The sequence below is a fragment of the Dermacentor albipictus genome, unplaced genomic scaffold, assembly GCF_038994185.2.
Source record: "Dermacentor albipictus isolate Rhodes 1998 colony unplaced genomic scaffold, USDA_Dalb.pri_finalv2 scaffold_16, whole genome shotgun sequence".
In the NCBI taxonomy this organism is placed as follows: domain Eukaryota; kingdom Metazoa; phylum Arthropoda; class Arachnida; order Ixodida; family Ixodidae; genus Dermacentor; species Dermacentor albipictus.
Genome location: NW_027225570.1, coordinates 4822475 through 4842500, shown reverse-complemented (window position 1 = coordinate 4842500; position 20026 = coordinate 4822475). Strand labels below are relative to the sequence as shown.

The 20026-nt window shown below is 48.4% G+C and overlaps 1 protein-coding gene across 3 annotated transcripts in view; it reads left to right on the top strand.

Annotated features, from left to right (window-relative positions):
• The window catches only part of LOC135920494 (sphingosine-1-phosphate phosphatase 2-like), a 187635-nt gene that overhangs the window by 154109 nt on the left and 13500 nt on the right, over positions 1-20026 (top strand). The gene's annotated exons all lie outside the window — the stretch shown is intronic.

The window sequence follows — 20026 nt, the reverse complement described above, 5'->3', positions numbered from 1 at the left end:
GGGGATCAGGATGGTCTCAATTGGCTGTCTTCTAGTGCTTTGGCAGCGCGCCCGCTCTCCGGCACTTGTCGAAATATTTTGCGAGGTTCTGAATCGAGCCGTCTTCGAGGTTCTGGAGCGCCTTGTTCGTGACAAGGTCCGGGCCGCCGACCGACCGACTGTTGAGGTCGTGCAGAGCAACTCGTACCTCCTCGACGTCGATTTCACGATCGAGCTTCGCGTTGTGTAGGCCGCCGTACGGCGCGTGTTGTTCTGTGGGTGTAGTCGGCATGTATTTGTCGTTAATGCGCCTGGTGACTTCGTCGGCGCCGTGTACCGAGACTGCCCGATGTATGAGCCTGGCGAGTCTGCCCGTTTGGTGCAACTTGGTCTTGGTTTCGTCGAGCAGGTGCTGCAGCAGGTTCCATGTCTTCCCGCTGTGCATCTGCCTCTCTGCCGCGTTGCAGATCTCGTTCCACTGTTGTGTGCAGAGCGCGCGGCAGTGCTCCTCGATCTATCGGTTGAGCTCCGCCCCCTTTAACTGAGTCTGCGGTTGAGCTGTTGTCTCTTCCAGCGATTGAACATCGACTGTTTGGCTTCGATGAGAAGCGCAAGCAGGCTGTCTACTTTGTCGATCTCCGCGCCCGTTTCAATTTTTTTGGTCGCGTCGCGTACGGTCTTGGTGATTTCGGCCGTCCACGAGTCGATGTCTTCGATCTCGTCGTGCCCGTCTCTCTTCTGGCTTCTGGCGTCTCGAAAGGCACCCCAGTCTATCCACCTGTGTGTTTCGATGCTGGTGTCGTTGTGTTCCGGTATGCTGCTTTTCACGGTAGTGTGATCGCGGTCGAGGTCGGTCCCCGTGTTTCTCCAGGTGATCGTGCCCCGGACGTTGTTCTTGACGAACGTGAGGTCTGGAGTGTTGTCCCGGGACACGGAGTTACCGATTCTCGTCGGATGCGTCGCGTCCGTGATGAGGGTGAAGTCGAGTTCCGTGGCGTCCTGGTACGGGTCACGGCCCTTTGCTGTGTACTTGTTGTAGCCTCAGGCAGGGTTTATCGCCTTGAAGTAGCCGCACGTGATTAGTGCACTGCGGTGTTGGCTCTGTGTAGTAATGTCTTGAATCTCTGTTTTCTCTGCGAAGGGTTCCTGTAGACGTTGCGCAGAAATGTGCTTCCTTTTATTGCCTGGGATGATTTCGGTGAGTTTGTGTCCGATCTTGATATTGCTTTGCAGCTCGTGTTCGACGAGCGTGAGTCCCTTCCTGACCAGGATGCACAGGCCCTCAAATGATAAGTCTAAGGCTTTGATAAAAAGCAAAAGGTAGCATAGGAGAAAGAAGGATGAAGCCATGTCTCTCTACTTGTTTGCTACTGTGTAGCGACACCCTCGACAACAGAATTCATCATGGACCAGAGTCAACAATGAAGAAAGTTTTCTTCTTGTAAAAAGCAGATCGCTTGTGCACGTGTTTAAGTGTTTATAAGAACCATACCAGACGAAACTGCAAAATTTATGTCATATAATATTGCACCAACAATCGCGTCACTGCTTTGCATTATGTGGAAATCTGAAGTTTTTTCCCTTCTCGCTAATGGCTCAAATACATCGAACAGTCCCGGTGTCACTATGGCTATACCGACAAGAGGAATAACGCAATGTTTCAAGATTTCGCATGTCATAACATCTACAGCTGCAGAACTTGAGGCTCTGTGCGGTGTACTTCAGATGGTCAACATACAGAGTCCAGGAAAATCGGCAGTCTTCTGTTACTCAAATCTGTCATTACAGTATGTACAGTCGTTCTTCCAATGTGCAACTCGCGACCAATTGACATGAGCAATCGTAGAACTTAACTACCACTTGGAAAAAAAAAGTTATCAAGTATTATTTTCAGTGGTTACCCAGCCATTGTCGGATCACTGGAAATGATGACGGTGACAAGGCTGCGTGAACATTGCAAGAACACGATCCTCTAGGAGAGATGCTAAGCTTCACCTTGTGGCATGTACACGCTGGTTAGCTGAATTGAACACCACGCACACTATAACAAGACTGCAGAGACCCTTCGCTTCAATCCGGACTTCCACCCATAGTGCACTAATGCGAGGTGATTGTCAAGTAGTTGCATTAATGAGAGCTTATTTAACACTTATTTAAAAGTCACAGTCCTGCATCTGATGTCTGCAGCTATAGAGAGCACATTGACCACTTGTTGTGCCATTGTACTTGATTTGATATATAGTCGAACCCGTTCATATCAAACTCGCAAAAAAACGCCTATCAGTTCGATATAGGGCATAATTCCATATAAGCCTGCTAAAGAATTGGACGTCATAAACGCACATACCATTTATAAAATCACTTTATTGATGAAACTAGCTTAGTTTCGCAAGAAATAGTTCTGTATCTTCTGCTTGGGCAACTTCGCTGCCTGCGACAGCACGCACTTCTCCACATTGTCTAAAGAGTTGGAGCAGCTGAGCCCGCATCCTTCCACATTTGCGCAGAAGCGCCGGAATAGTGCGAGTGCACCAATCACCTCGGAGTATGCGGCCAAAGATCGTCATTGTTTTCCCCGTTGTGCCCGCTTTCACTTGTGCTCGTTACGATGTCAGCAATGTAATCTTCGTTTTCTGGCTCTCCCATGGTCGCAACATCATCATCCGCACTCACAAACTCGCCGACCGTTGATCCGCCAACGGTTTCCGGAAGCTCTGACAGCTGGCTCCTAACTTCGGCGACACCGGCAATGGCTTTGTCGCACTCACAAGCATTTTCAGAGTCATCACCAGGCATGCGGAAGCTGGTACGTCTGAAGCAGTTTCGGATGAACCATTTGTACATGGCCGCCTTAACGTCTTATACATGGCTGTGCGTACACGTCGGGCACTGCGTCGTCTGTCCGCTTCAGCCCTAATCCCCCCCTTCAAGATCATGCTGAGAGTGAACCTCGGAATCTTGTACACTGTAGCGACATCCGACTTCTTACCACGTTTGACTCGATTTACGATTTGAAGCTTCACGGGAAAAGCCAAATTCTGCCGCATCACGCCAGCCATCTTGGCAACACGGCGGAAGAAGGCCTCCAAGGCACAAACACAACAAACTAGAAGAGCAGCGAGGCAACTCGGGCTTGCACCACCTTGCACCATCTTGCACGACGAGGGCGCAGGAGCCTCGGATTGGCTGTCTGAGCAAGCACTGTGTGCGGGCCAGGATAATTTTTTGCCGGGGGGTTTCGTCAACTCTCTTGATGCGGTGCAGTCATGGTAGGGAGAGCGGGTGGATGGAGCCATACCGCCGGGCCACTTTTGGGATGTGTCGGCGTGTTTTCCCGCCTCAGCAAAGATAGTCAGCTTCTTTGGGTCGTGCATAATTCTTATAGATATTTGAAAGCAGATTTTCACTTCAGCCTCTTTATTAAACTGCACCAATAACTATACACAGGAGTGGTGAGAAAGAACTCACTGATTCAAACACCCTTCTTGACTGATGCCAGCTATTCGCCAATAGCAGCCGTGTATGGGAATCTGCTATATGACGAAGTATAACAGCCTAGGAAAGAGTGAGGAGTAGGCTTCTGTTGAAAAGATAGTGTTTGAGAAACAAGTGACTTTGCGTTCCACTTGTGAGCTCCACGTGCCACACACGGCTACAAAATTTTGCTGAGATGTTCACAGCAGCGTATGCTAGCTGCGGGCTGCATTATTTCACCAAGTCCGAGGGGTGGTTCAGGACCTCTTCAAAGGGACACAAATGAGAATATAAAGTTGAGCTATATTGAAAGATTAGGCTTTTGTTATAACGAATTCGTCATTCGTAGTGAGAACAGATGATGAGCAAAATGAGAACACGGTGAAAGCGGGAGCCAACGTTTCGACAAGTGGACTTCTCTTCAAGGCGACAAATGCTTTCCTCGCCACAGTATATATAGGTGGGGTTCTTCTAAAAGGGAGAGGGCATAAGGCGGGTGGGTGTGGCAACGAGCGAAGGTGTGTTAGCGGCGAGGGTGTCGAATTGAGAATAAAGGAGTGCTGTGCGCAAGTCCAGGGACACGGCCGTCTGTCAATCACGTGTCAATGCCCGTGTGTCAGCCGGCGTGTCAACAACGTGCACAGCAGCCCTCTATTACCTGTTTCACTGGTGGTCATGGGCTAGCACGTCTCTGAGAGGGATAATAGAAGTAGAGGCAGAAACAGGTGCGCGTAAAAAAAAAGAAAAAAGGAAAATACTGAAATGGTGTAAATAAATAAAGGGGGAAAACAGAAAGGAGAAAAAAGAAAAAGAAGCAAGAAAAACACTCAGTAAACAAACTAAGTGTTCTTGCCTATTGGCAGAGTCCTTCCATGTTTTTCTGGTCACGAAACTCCGCCGTCACTCTATGGGAGAGGTTCATATACTGCCCAAAGGTGCCGCGACGCGGCGCCACTGTGCCACAGAGGGCATCGTTCGCGTACCGAAATGCGTGCGCAGTGCGAGGCGAGCTGACTGATCGGGTGCGTTCTGTGCGTGTGCTGTGCTATTTTTCGAGTGTTGGGCTGTTTGGTTGAAGTGGTGAGGTGGGACAACGATGCCGAACACGTGTTGCGTGCCTGGGTGCCGTTCCGGCAACAAGGGCACGACTGAAAACGTGTCGTTGTTCTGTTTACCAAATAACAAGGATCAGCGCGAGAAATGGAAGCGGGCCATACCGCGGCAGGGAAGTAGCGGTTTTAATTTCGAATCGAAGTATACACGTGTGTGCGCGAAACACTTTGACGCCTCGGACATCGTCACAGCAAAGGGGCGAGCTTCATGTCCAGCAGGGGGTGGTAGGAAACCAACCAGTTGAAGCGGTACCAGTTAAAGGGACGCAGTAGGTATCACGATTATCGTGTAAAGGTGACCACTTACAAAAAATTGCGATGCTGATAATGAAGGAGAATAAGGGTGTTGTGAGATCTGATCAGGGCATTGATGACAAAACACATTTGCTTTATGCTTTGTTGCAACCTCAATTTGTGTTATACCAGGATAGAGTAGTTCACAGCAATAGCGCCCTTACCCCGACCATCTATGAAAGGTATAGCATTAGAATTCCTTTAAATGCAAGTGTTAAAACAGAATAATATGCATTGTTTTATTTTCCATTGTCCTTTAGTCTTGGCTATTGGTGGGCTACAATTCTTCAATTGCATGTACTTTTAAGTCTATAAGCTGCTATGAGTAAGAAGGTTATTAGCACACTGTTAGCTACATTTGTATTGTGATTTGCTGAGCAAGTTTTGTTTGCATGTTTAAGTAACAGCTGAAGAAGTAGAAAGGTGGTATCTCTAACAAGCCATTTAAAAAAAATTGCTGTATTTGTGATGTGGCTACTTGTGTTCGTTGAGCAGCGTGAATAAGTGCTGGGCTTACTGACGCTTCTAAACGACTACTTGCTAAGGCAATTGCCTAATTACAGCTAGTTTCAACCATGCAGGTCCTAACACTTCAGGTTCGCCTTAATCCGTTGTTAAAAGCCGCACCGAAGACATTTAGTAGCGAAGTTCGTCTTGCATTAATTCTACCTAAATCTTATTCAGAAATGGCATCGCTTCGCAAGAAATCTTAAGCGCATGGAGCAGCTCAGTTCCCTTTTCTTTGTCATTAAGTATTCTATGGTAGCAGCCCTTTGCAATAGCAATTTCATTCTCTTGACCTCGTTATAAGATTCTGCCCACAGAGTCCTTCTCTGCCACAGTTTAACAGAAACTGAACAGCTGTGCTCGGCGAACAATCTGGCGCTATGCGCAACGGAGAATTGGCGCTTACTCATCTGGTGATAAGTGGGACCACTGGCGTTTTGTTGCGAATGCGCGGTGTTTAATTTAAGGCCAATATTAAAAAGCGGAGCCCACCGAAGCGTTGAGGCGAACGGTGATGACGAAGCAATCCGGACCGAGACCGCCCGGCCGTGTACAGCGGACGCATTTCGACGGGGGCGAAATGCAAAACACCCGTTTATTTAAGTTTAGGTGCACTTTAAAGGATCCCAGGTGATCAAAACTAATCCCGAGTCCCCCACTACGGCGTGCCTCATAATCGTATCGCGGTTCTGGCTCTTAAAATTCCAGATCTTTATTTTTTTCGGTCTGAGACCGCCGCAAGCTCCATGTTGTGAGCGGCTTTTTTTTTTTTTCGTCCCGTGCGCTCATATCATCGCAGAAGACACGTTCAGGCAGTAATTTAATTATATTCAATGTTAAAAATAGTTACGTGAGAGTAAAGCGATCGTTGAGGAAGTTGATAAAGCTAGAATACCGAGGCTGCCCCACACACAACCACAGCGGTAGCGGCGTTCGCATGCCCTCTCATGCACGGTTGCGCCTCTAGCGGCGGGCGCTGGCGCTATATGAAACTGAGGCGGCAGTTTCGTGACCAGAAAAAACATGGAAGGACTCTGCTATTGGCCTCGAGCTCCACCACTGGTAAAGCTGGAGCCACCGTCGGCGTGACGTGCTATTAGGGATCACGTGGACATAGCCGCCGCGTCGGCTGCTTCGGGAGCGCCGAAGCGAGCTGAAAACGACAGTTTAAATTCCCTCGTACGCTGCAGTCCTCATTTAGTGGCGAGATTTTCCCGCTTCGAGTGTCTCCTTTACAACGCTTGAAATCACTACAATAGGTAGTGGGTGCCTTTGAAGGCGCGCAACATGGTAGACTACTGCTCGGTACCGCAGTGCCGGACGTACGCAACGGAGCCCGGTGGCAGCCTTATTCACACGTAGCCGCAGGACAAGAAGCTGCGTGAAGCTTGGCTGGCGAAACATAAAACCGGCAAACAGTCATTGGCTACAACTCAGGTATGCAGCAAGCACAGACGTGAGGAAGATTTCTGCTACGACGCCGGGTGTGCGATGTTCAGAAAACGCGCACTGAGACGCTCGCCCGAGTCCCCTGCCCGACTAATGTCATGACTGTTTGGTCTATGAAGTTGTCGATGCTATAGATACTGGCAAGTTCACTGGAGTGGAGAGGGAGCGGTAAGAAGCACATTAAAAGAAAGCACGGCATATGGTCATGTTTGTGTTAGGAATTAATGCACTCGATTACAAAAAAGAAGCAGCGGGAAATCGCACGCTGAGAACACCGATAAACATACTGTACAACGCAACTCAAGAAATAATATTGAAACGTCCAAGAATTTAGAAGAAAAGGAAAGACTGAATCATCGCGAAGGCACATCACAGTCCCCGTAGGCGTCGAAGTGTCTACAATGAAATTGTTTTTGAACAGCTGGGAGAGGACGCAGCTTTCGAACGCTGTGGTTGCATGATGCATCGGCTCCGTCTTTTTTCGTGTGCTGTGTCCAAATTCTTGCCTCGACTCTTGTGATTTTTGGATCACTGGTGCTGTAAGTGACCCGCTGTCGAACGACACCTCTTCAGCGGAAATCAGACCTGTCATCTTCAGTTCATCGCCGTTTATTCGAAACATCCGAACCCCCGCGCCCCTGCCGTGCAACGCCGGCAGCGTGCGTCGGCGGTAGCAGCTGCAGCAGCCATGAGTCAGGATGGCGTCGTCGACAGCGTCGACATGACTCCGGAAGAGATCCTCGATTGGCGCGAGAAATTTATTTACTCCGACACCAAGAAGCCTTCGCCAGCCTCGCCCAGCACCCTCAAAACTCCACCGCAAGTAAGCCACATTCTGCCTCGTCCTCCTCCACTTCCAGCCGCAGAGTACAAAATAATTCTTCGTGTACACGGTGGAGTCAACTGGGCCAACATACATCCAGTCTCTCTCCACGACGTCGTCATAAAGTCCACTGGTCTCTCCACAGCTGCAGCATCGCTAGATCGACTCTGGGCCAACGAGATTAACAACACAATCATCATAAGCACTCCCTGCATGGACAGGGCTGATCGTTTTTTGAAGATCGCCACCCTCACCATCATGGGCAAGAGCTACGAAGTCTCCACGCACGTGGCAGACCCTAAAAATTCGTGTAGGGGTATCATCAAGCTGCCGGCCTCCCTGGTAGAGGGGAACGTGTTGGCTAACCTTCGAGAGTCCAATCCAGCAATCAACATCCTAGCTGCTCGAAGAATGGGCTCTACAGACTCCATCCTGGTCACTTTCGAAGGCTCAAAGGTCCCCTTCTACATTGACTACCTCCGCACAGACCTCCGCTGCCAACCATATCGACAAAAAGTGGAGGCGTGTACTAAGTGCCGGCAGCTTGGCCATCGCCAAGACGTCTGCCCCAATGTGACCATATGTCTCTGCCCAAAATGCGGCATGCCAGATCTTCCTCAGGACCACAGCTGTACTGCCACTTGCATCATCTGCACCGGAACACACGAGACTGGTTCCTCAGAGTGCAAACTTCGCTACAAACCACGGACACCGCCCCCGGCACTTCCAGAATCTAAACTGCCACTTCCGGCCAGGAACGCTGTACAGGCCCCCAATCAACGCACTGGACAAGAGACGCCGCAGAGCAGCAGCCGCAAGAACACTGCAGCATCGGCGCAGCTCCCATCATCGAAGCAAGCTTGGCCTCCGCTGACCCCACGCAACGAGGAGACACCGCCCATCAACCATAAAAAGGTGAGCTGGGCAGGAGTAGTCTCCCACAATAGCAGCTCCTCACAATATGCTGATAGCTCTCTCATCAAATACTTGCTAAATTAGAACGAAATGCTTAAAAACGAAATCAAGCAGCTCAAAGCAATGCTCCACCCCCCCATCGATATCACTGACACTCCTCTTGCTACTTCCAAACCACTCCCACAAACGCTTGCGCCCACACTCACACGTCCTCCGACAGAACGCATGGACACACTTGCATCCACTGCTACGACGGAAGCCGCAACTCCAATGCTGCCTTCATCACACAGGCAGCCCCCACCCGCAAAAAGGAAGAATGCCGAAATAACAGACACCGAGAACACCGTTGAAAACGCCATATTTGTCCTCACTGACCGCATGGACATTCTGGAAAACAAACTTGTTGCCCTTGAAAATCGACTACGGACCAAGATTGATTCGTTTATTTGTGAGGCATCTGCACAGTTTTGCCGGTTTCAAGAGCTAATCGACAGCTGGGGAAGACGCTCCGCGACGTCACAAATTCCCATCCTTCAAAATGACAATAATGATGAAGCCAGCCCGTAGTCTAGTCATCTGGCAGTGGAACTGCAGAGGGTTCCGCAACAAGCGCGCATCTCTAACACTATTTCTACCGAGTCTTAAAGAGCTCCCTGACATTATAGCCTTGCAGGAAACACACGGGAAAGTCACGCTACCTGGATAAAATACGTTTCAAGACCCTCACATAGACAAGCCCAACACTGCCATACTTGCAAGGCGACATCTTTCTGTTAAATGGGACACATTCAGCAGTACTGCAATCCCCCACGATTTCATCAAAATTCTACCTCAACGCGCACCCAACCCACCCTATGCGTGTTGAATGTTTATAGCCCTCCCAATGCTCGACACCACCGCTTTGAGAACATGTTTGCCCAGGCCAAAGCTAACGCCAATAAACAGCCGCTAGTCGTAACGGGCGACTTCAATGCCCCCCATCAAATGTGGGGCCACTCCGCATCCACTCCTAAGGGAAGAGCTCTATGGCAGCACATACAAAATCAAGGTTTCACCATCTACAATGACTTCACTCTTCCTACCCGGCTAGGAAATAGCGTCAGTAGGGATACATCCCCCGACCTCACCCTAACTCACCGCATCACTCAGGCGACGTGGCGAAACCTCCAAAACAACTTGGGAAGCGACCATTACATCCTCGAACTCCGTGTAGATTTTAAGCACAGACCGTTAGCCACAAAACCACTAAGGCTTACGAATTGGACGGAATTAAGAAAATCTCGCTGCAACACTAACGAAGAAACCATTACCGACATTGAGCAATGGGCGAACGCCTTGCAAGCAGACGTAGAGGCCCATACCACCACTCTCCCGCTAGACACACCCTTGGCCACAATTGACTCCAAGCTTACTACACATGTGGGAAGCGAAGCAAGCTTTACTTCGGAAATGGCTAACAGCACGTTACAATCGTAAACTCCGAATCCGAATCGCCAAATTAGACTATCAGATCCAACAATATGCTATCAAATTGGCGGCGCAGCAATGGACTCAGGTTTGCGAAGGAGCGCATGGTACTCTCAGCACTAAAAAGACCTGGCAACTGCTCCGGCACCTGCTCGACCCCACCACGTCTAGGACGCACAACAACCACCAGATGAATAAACTGCTGCATGAACGTGCAGCCGACCTGCCGACCATGTTCAGCAACCTGGCTTCCAAACATATGCCCCCTCCTACGCAAATACCCATGCCTGACTATGCTGGTGAACCCAATGAGGAGCTTTGCAGCCCCATCACAGAAGCGGAGGTTCGACATGCCCTCAACCAAGTGCGAACCACCACGGCACCAGGCCCAGACTCTGTGACTAATAGAACGCTTCGGAGCCTCGATGAGCAATCCATAAGCAAACTCACCGAGTATTACAACCACTGTCTCGAAGAGGGAGGATACCCCAACAATGGAAAGCAGCCAAAGTGATCTTCATTCCAAAGCGGATTAAGCCAATTCGCATTGATAACTTCCGTCCAATTTCTCTGACTTCATGCATAGGGAAGATCTTGGAGTACGTAATCCACCTACGCCTCTCCAAATACATCGAACATAATCACTTGTTCCCTTCGGAAATGACTGGCTTCCGCAAATCTCTTTCTTGTCAGGATGTCATGTTAAGGCTCAAAGAAGACATTATCGAACCGAGCGACGCACGTGACACACAAGCGTTGCTCGGCCTCGACCTCAAAGGCGCCATACTACGCGAACTTAGCAGTATAAACTGCGGGGAGCGAATCTACAGCTATATACGCAGCTTCCTCACGAAACGCACTGCGACGCTACAATTAGGCAGTGAACAATCTGGCCAAATAAGTTTAGGAAGCACTGGCACGCCCCAAGGGGCAGTACTTTCCCCCCTCCTCTTCAATTTGGCTATGCGACCTTTAGCTTTCACTCTCAAGAAGATTCCTGACCTCCGATTCACACTGTACGCGGATATTACGCTGTGGATGACCGGAGGCTCTGACGGGCACATCCAAGACACCCTCCAAACCGCAATTGATCAGGTCGAGCAAGTGGGTCACGAGTTGAATCTCAGGTGCTCCCCCACCAAATCACAGCTTCTCCTTCTACGCCCCACAAGACGCTTCAGGACTTCACCCCCGAATATCCAACTCACGATTGAAGGGCACCCTATACCCCAAGTAGACAGGATAAGGGTCCTAGGATTACACCTCCAATGCAACCGAGCAAATCAGCATACCTTGCAAACACTACAAACAACGGTAGATAATACGCTCTGCCTGATAGGGAGGATCTCCAACAAACACGGAGGGATTCGAGAGAAGGAACTAATTCAGCTAATCAAGGCTTTTGTCTTAAGCAAAATCACCTTCGCACTACCGTATCTCTCACTCTCTAGGCAGGAAGAGGATACTGTGGATTGCTTGATTCGCAAGATACACAAAGTCGCTCTTGGTGTTCCAATTAGAGCATCCACACAAAGGGTGATGGCCACCGCCACACTAAATACCCTTCAAGAATTAACCGAAGCCCATCTATCATCACAATACCATAGACTCACCACAACTGAAGCTGGGCGTGAGACAACTTCATCGTGCTCCACCATTCAACGAGAGCAGGCGACATCAACTTCCTCCGAACATACATGGCCAATACCACATCCAGCCCCTACCCAGAAACATGCACCCCGAATTTCACGTCAAACACCGCAAACATCGAGCCAAGGCGCTACAACGCAGCTATGGACAGGCTGAAGGAGTGTACTATGTGGGCGCTGCAGCCTACACCCCTAAACATCGTTATGCTGTAGCGGTCGTAGACAACCAGGGCAACACTGTTTGTTCAGCATCAGTCAAGACCACCTCGGCGGGTGATGCGGAAGAGGCCGCCATTGCACTTGCATCGGGGCTACCCGATTGCGACGTCATTATTAGTGACTCTGAGACTGCTATCCGGAACTTCAGTAGCGGCTACATTAACAACCTCGCGCACTCTCTGCTTGTAGCTCACCCACCAGAAAAAGACATCGCTCTCGTATGGGCTCCAGCACATCAAGGACTCCATGGCAACGAAATGGCTCATGCCGCTGCTCGAGGATTCACGGACCGAGTGGCCGCAAATATGGGCCTAACTCTAAAACCCAATGACTCCCAACAACACACCAATAAAGACACACTCGTCACATTCCATCAAATTTTCACACATCACAGAAACCAAAGCCTATTGTATCCACCACTCTCTGTGTCTAGAACGCGCCAAAGAGAAATACTGTGGCGACAACTACAAACTCGCACTTTTCTTACCCCGCGCACTTTGCACTTATTCTTTCCCTCCACATACCCGACACCCAAGTGTCGCTTTTGCCCTGTCCCCATAGCAGATCTCTCCCATATCATGTGGCAATGCCCCATCAAAACTCCCCCCCCGCAAGCTCAAACCATTAATTAGTAGCGAGGAGCTGTGGGAGACTGCCCTGCGCAGCTCCGATCCCACCCTACAGGGCCGAGTCCTGAGTCGGGCTGAGGAGGTAGCGGAGGCCTACCACGACTGGTAGACGGACTTCTAGCCACATAATGTGGTGATGGATGCCTGCTGGGACTGGACTACTTAGACCTCCCGCTCTCCCCCCCGGCTCCTCCCCTTTCTTAAAAGGGGAATAAAGTTCATTCATTCATTTTGAACAGCTCTGATAGCGCCCACGGGTTGCTTCATCATCATCATCATTATCCTAGTTCCGCCCAAAGCAGGGCAAAGGCCTCTCCCATACTTCTCCAACTACCCCGGTCATGTACTAATTGTGGCCATGTTGTCCCTGCAAACGTCCTAATGTCATCCGCCCACCTAACTTTCTGCCGCCCCCTGCTACGCTTCCCTTCCCTTGGAATCCAGACCCGCCGTGGTTGCTCAGTGGCTATGGTGTTGGGCTGCTGAGCACGAGGTCGCGGGATCGAATCCCGGCCACGGCGGCCGCATTTCGATGGGGGCGAAATGCGAAAACACCCGTGTGCTTAGATTTAGGTGCACGTTAAAGAACCCCAGGTGGTCAAAATTTCCGGAGTCCTCCACTACGGCGTGCCTCATAATCAGAAAGTGGTTTTGGCACGTAAAACCCCAAATATTATTATTATTATTATTGGAATCCAGTCCGTAACCCTTAATGACCAACGGTTATCTTCCCTCCTCATTACATGTCCGGCCCATGCCCATTTCTTTTTCTTGATTTCAACTAAGATGTCATTTACCCGCGTTTGTTGCCTCACCCAGTCTGCTCTTTTCTTATTCTTATCCCTTAACGTTACACCGATCATTCTTCTTTCCATAGCTCGTTGCGTCGTCCTCAATTTCAGCAGAACCCTTTTCGTAAGCCTCCAGGTTTCTGCCCCATATGTGAGTACTGGTAACACACAGCTGTTATACACTTTCCTTTTGAGGGATAGTGGCAACCTGCTGTTCATGATTTGAGAATGTCTGCCAAACGCACCCCAGCCCATTCTTATTCTTCTGGTTATTTCAGTCTCATGATCCGGATCCGTGGTCACTACCTGCCCTAAGTAGATGTATTCCCTTACCACTTCTAGTGCCTCGCTACCTATCGTAAACTGCTGTTCTCTTCCCAGACTGTTAAACATTACTTTAGTTTTCTGCAGATTAATTTTCAGACCAACCCTTCTGCTTTGCCTCTCCAGGTCAGTGAGCATGCATTGCAATTGGTCTCCTGAGTTACTAAGCAAGGCAATATCATCAGCGAATCGCAAGTTGCTAAGGTATTCTCCATCAACTTTTATCCCCCATTCTTCCCACTCCAGGTCTCTGAATACCTCCTGTAAACATGCGCTGAATAGCATTGGAGAGATCGTATCTCCCTGTCTGACGCGTTTCTTTATAGGGATTTTGTTGCTTTCTTTGTGGAGGACTACGATGGCTGTCGAGCCGCTATAGATATCTTCCAATATTTTTACATATGGCTCATCTACACCCTGATTCCGTAATGCCTCCATGACTGCTGAGGTTTCGACTGATTCAAACGCTTTCTCGTAATCAATGAAAGCTATATATAAGGGTTGGTTATATTCTGCACATTTTTCTATCATCTGATTGATAGTGTGAATATGGTCTATTGTTGAGTAAACTTTACGGAATCCTGCCTGGTCCTTTGGTTGACAGAAGTCTAAGGTGTTCCTGATTCTATTTGCGATTACCTTAGTAAATACTTTGTAGGCAACGCACAGTAAGCTGATCGGTCTATAATTTTTCAAGTCTTTGGCGTCCCCTTTCTTATGAATTAGGATTATGTTAGAGGTTATGAGGCATTGCGTGTACAGGGTGGCCAGTTTCTCTAGAACAATCTGACCACCATCCTTCAACAAATCTGCTGTTACCTGATCCTCCCCAGCTGCCTTCCCCCTTTGCATAGCTCCTAAGGCTTTCTTTACTTCTTCTGCCGTTACCTGCGGGATTTCGAATTCCTCTAGGCTATTCTCTCTTCCACGATCGTCGTGGGTGCCACTGGTACTATATAAATCTCTGTAGAACTCCTCAGCCACTTGAACTATCTCATCCGTATTAGTAACGATATTGCCGGCTTTGTCTCTCAACGCACACATCTGATTCTTGCCTATTCCTAGTTTCTGCTTCACTGTTTTTAGGCTTCCTCCGTTCCTGAGAGCCTGTTCAATTCTATCCATATTATAGTTCCTGATGTCCGCTGTCTTGCGCTTGTTGATTAACTTCGAAAGTTCTGCCAGTTCTATTCTAGCTGTAGGGTTAGAGGCTTTCATACATTGGCGTTTCTTGATCAGATCTTTTGTCTCCTCCGGCAGCTTACTTGTTTCCTGTCTAACGGCGTCACCACCGACTTCTATTGCGCACTCCTTAATGATGCCCATGAGATTGTCGTTCATTGCTTCAACACTAAGGTCCTCTTCCTGAGTTAAAGCCGAATACCTGTTCTGTAGCTTGATCCGGTATTCCTCTAGTTTCCCTCTAAACGCTAACTCATTGATTGGCTTCTTGTGTACCAGTTTCTTCCGTTCCCTCCTCAAGTCTAGGCTAAAACGAGTTCTTACCATCCTATGGTCACTGCAGCGTACCTTGCCGAGCACGTCTACATCTTGTATGATGCCAGGGTTCGCGCAGAGTATGAACTCGATTTAATTTCTAGTCTCACCATTCGGGCTCCTCCACGTCCACTTTCGGCTAACCCGCTTGCGGAAAAAGGTATTAATTATCCGCATATTATTCTGTTCTGCAAACTCTACTAATAACTCCCCTCTGCTATTCCTAGAGCCTATGCCATATTCCCCCACTGACTTGTCTCCAGCCTGCTTCTTGCCTACCCTGGCATTGAAGTCGCCGATCAGTATAGTGTATTTTGTTTTGACTTTACCCATCGCCGATTCCACGTCTTCATAAAAGCTTTCGACTTCCTGGTCATCATGACTGCATGTAGGGGCATAGACTTGTACCACCTTTAATTTGTACCTCTTATTAAGTTTCATAACAAGACCTGCCACCCTCTCGTTAATGCTATAGAATTCCTGTATGTTACCAGCTATTTCCTTATTAATGAGGAATCCGACTCCTAGTTCTCGTCTCTCCGCTAAGCCCCGGTAGCACAGTACGTGCCCGCTGTTTAGCACTTTACATGCTTCTTTTGTCCTCCTAACCTCACTGAGCACTATTATATCCCATTTACTACCCTCTAATTCCTCCAATAACACTGCTAGACTCGCCTCACTAGATAACGTTCTAACGTTAAACGTTGCCAGGTTCAGATTCCAATGGCGGCCTGTCCGGAGCCAGGTATTCTTAGCACCCTCTGCAGCGTCACAGATCTGACCGCCGCCGTGGTATGTTGCTTCGCGGCTGCCGGGGCCTGAGGGCCGGGTTTTGATTGTTGTATTCATATGGGAGGTTGTGGCCAAGTACTGCACCAGGGTGGCCAATCCTGCTCTGGTGAGAGAGTGCGTTACCGGTTCTGGTCGCCGGGATCAGGCCGCACTCCATGCCTGTTTGTGCAATTTTCTCAACACACGTTTTTTTTTTGTATTTTCCAGTGGAGAATTGCGTGGCACCGGGATTTGAACCACGGTCCTCTTGCACGGGAGACGGATACTGTACCGTCCCCGCAGTAGTTAAATTAAAAAATTAAATCATGGGGTTTTACGTGACAAAACCACTTTCTGATTATGAGGCACGCCGTAGTGGGGGACTCCGGAAATTTCGACCACCTGGAGTTCTTTAACGTGCACCTAATTCTAAGTATACGGGTGTTTTCGCATTTCGCCCCCATCGAAATGCGGCCGCCGTGGCCGGGATCCGATCCCGCGCCCTCGTGCTCAGCAGTCGAACACCATAGCCACTCAGCAACCACGGCGGGTCCCGCAGGAGTTGTACGCCTCATTTAACGTATACAGTGGTGCCCTATTTGATCAGTCAAGGTTGACCAATCTGAGCTCGGTTATACCGCACGGATGGCACTCGGCTAGAGAACCTGGTATTTATGACTTGCACATGTATCGCCATACCTAATTGAGGATGTATATAATTTTTTTAGGAGGGTTCCTGCGCAGTCATAAAATAAAGGAAAACACATTAAAAAGAAAGAAAAAAGGGGAAAAAAGGAACATGACAGGTGATTTGAACTCATGACCCTTGGATGTTGCCCGGAAAGATGGCTCAGTCGGTTGGTTCGTCAGGCGCCAGGTTACTTTCAAGCGCCATAGCTCCTGCTCCGAGCCTCATACTTACGTGGAAAGGGACTGATGTTGTCCGCGACAGTCGGTTTTTGTCGAGTTGGAAGGCATAATTTCTTAGAAAAATGGGGGGGGGGAAAGATGAGGGGGGAAATATGCGCTCACCGAAAGGGCATCGTCAGCACGAGACCACCACCAGGCACCTTACTGAGATGTGGGCAGCTTCGCGGCCGGAACGAAGCCTCCCTTCTCCGCCGGCCAAGAGGGGTAAACGCGCTTTCCGATCGCTCAAGGTTGCGCGGACATAGTAGTATAGCTCTAGCGTCTAGGAAAATCTTAAACAGGTGCGAGGGCGGCACGCATAGCGTGGGAAGCTAGCCGCCAGAATAGCTATCTCAACGACTGCTGCTGACGAGGGCGAAATACCTTCGTGTAATTATAATAACCCTAATAGGACTACTTTCGAAATAACAAAAAAAAGAAGGAAGGAAACGGCCCAGAAGGCTATACTACGAGAGCTATGACTGATAATTTCTATATATATATATATATATATGTATTCATCTCAGCTATGGGATCGCATGCGCGCGTTGTTGCTTTGTCTCTGCGTGTATTAGTGAAGAGAGCCAGTTTAAGGTCGGAGAAGAATGAAGGAAAGGAAAGCAAAATTGCAGCGCCGTGGTTTTAAAGCGCACACGTGGTAGAGAAACGGAAGGCGATATAAGCGTGCGTGGCTATGTTACGCACACGATAGCACAGCAATCAGCACTCGAATATAATTAAAATCCTAATAATAATTGTAAATATTCATCTCATCTATGGGATCTAATGCGCGCGTTGTTGCTTTGTCTCTGCGTGTAGTAGTGAAGAGAGCCAGTTTAAGGGCGGAGAAGAATGAAGGAAAGCAAAATTGCAGCGCCGTGGTTTTAAAGCACACCCGTGGTAGAGAAACGGAAGGCGATATTAGCGTGCGTGGCTATGATACGCACAAGGCAAACTGCCTTAAAATTTTTAGACTTGAGGGAAAGCTTCGTTAACAAACGATAGCACAGCAATCAGCATTCGAATATAATTATAACCCTAATAATAATTGTAAATATTCATCTCATCTATGGGCTCTAATGCGCGCGCGGTTGCTTTGTCTCTGCGTGTAGTAGTTAAGAGAGCCAGTTTAAGGGTGGAGAAGAAGGAAGGAAAGGAAAGTCTCTGAAGTAAAGTTGCAGCGCTGTGGTTTTAAAGCGCAACCGTGGTAGAGAAACGGAAGGCGATATAAGCGTGCGTAGCCATGATACGCACACGACAAACTGCCTTAAAATATTTAGACTTGAGGGGAAAGCTTCGTTAACAAACTATAACACGGCAGTCAGCACTCGAATACGTCGAGAGAAATTATTGAGACATGGAAAATACCCTTGAAATAAATATGGTTTGCGAGACAAATGCTTGTAAGTATTGAACCTCTTAAAAGATGAGGGGGGAAATATGCGCTTACCGAGAGGGCATCGTCAGCACGAGACCACCACCAGGCACCTTATATACTCTCAGATGCTCATATTCTGCCGCCTAAAGCTCATGCCACGGCGCGAAAATGCGCACGCGGCGAAAGCGAAACAGTGCGCGGACAAGCATACAGACGCGCAGTCGGTCGCTGCGAATCTGTGCGATCGCTGCATTAAGGCTTCATTGTATTACTCTCCATTTCGTTATACAAACACTATAAGAACATATTTCTCATAGTTTGCACTCAGCGTTACCTACCTTTCACGCAAGAAGCCGGTTCAGGAGACTTCATAGGGGCGACCGCGCGCAGTGGCGTTCACTGTACGTATTCGGTAAAGAGATAGCGTCTGTAAACGATTTTGTGCTTTCAGTTTGCCCAAGAATTATAATAATATTTGGGGTTTTACGTGCCAAAACCACTTTCTGATTATGAGGCACGCCGTAGTGGAGGAGTCCGGAAATTTATTATACCGTAAAAAAGTTCTCTCGTTTCGAAAGTACTTACAGAAATGTCCGGGAGAGCTCGTGCGTGGTGTTTTCAGTGAGCGCTGACAGCAAAACCTATGAGGAACACGCCGCATTATCCCTCATACTACGCCAGCGAGGCGATTCCGATAGATGGCGACTCCGTTACTCCTCGCCGCCAATAGCTTGAAATTTAGCATAGCGAATAGTTTCTAAAGCTCCCTGTGAAACGTTTATGCTTATTGGTTGCAATGTCTTGAACTTATGGATAAGGTACGATTCTCTGTATTTTCTTTCTCGTTCAGAACAGAAATTTGACTGTAAGATGTAGAGTATGGGTTCATAAAAGTTATGACCTGGTTCGTTGAAAAGCTCGACGACAGCTTTGGGAAGCTTTTTAACTGTGTCCGCGCGATGTCCGTTTTATCTGGCATTCATTGATTGTCCCATTTCACTGATATATTGTTTCATAGAGAAGGAACATTCAAGCATATAAATCACATCCGAACTTGTGCAAGTGAAGCTAGATTTGACTTCGTGTGTATAACTATTTGCGATGCTTTTAATTTTAATGTCACTTTGAAGGTGCCTGCAGGCTTTGCACCTGCGGCAACAACATGCTTTTATTATGGGGGAATGCTGTTGGCTGACCTTTGCGTGCACTAACATGTCTTTAAAGCTCCTGTTGCAGCAATAGGTAATCCTTGGTACATCGGGGAACACTTTTCTCAGACGCTTGTTACTTGATAATATTGGGTGGTATTTTCGTAGAATGTTGTTTATGTTTGGGAGTGTATTAGAATATTTTGTTATAAAGGCCGCCGGTCTGTCACATTCTGGTGTAGGCTGTTTCTTTGCCAATTCTTACTGTCTCTCCAATCTTGACGAGACATCATAATCTCTATCTAGAGCAACTTGGGGATAGTTCCTTTCTGATAGAGTTGTTTTAAGGTAATTTAGGTGGTGGATATAATCGTGGTCTTCGCTGCAGATTCTTTTTATTCGTTTCGCTTGTCCATCAAAGAATCCTTGCTCACAGTGTCGCGGGTGATGACTGTTGTAGTCTAAATATTGCTGGGTATCCGTAGGCTTCCGGTAAAGTGTCATTCTCAGTTTTCCATTTTCTAAGTAGACCATCGTCGAGAACAAAGGTTTTGTAAATGTGCTAGTGGCGTAAATGGTAAATTAGAGTGGTGTCGTTTGTTACGGACTATGGTACCCCTCACGTGATGTCGGCACTGGCTAGAGCAGCCTTGAGGGAGGTCACATGGTGATTACGTCAACTGATTCATTT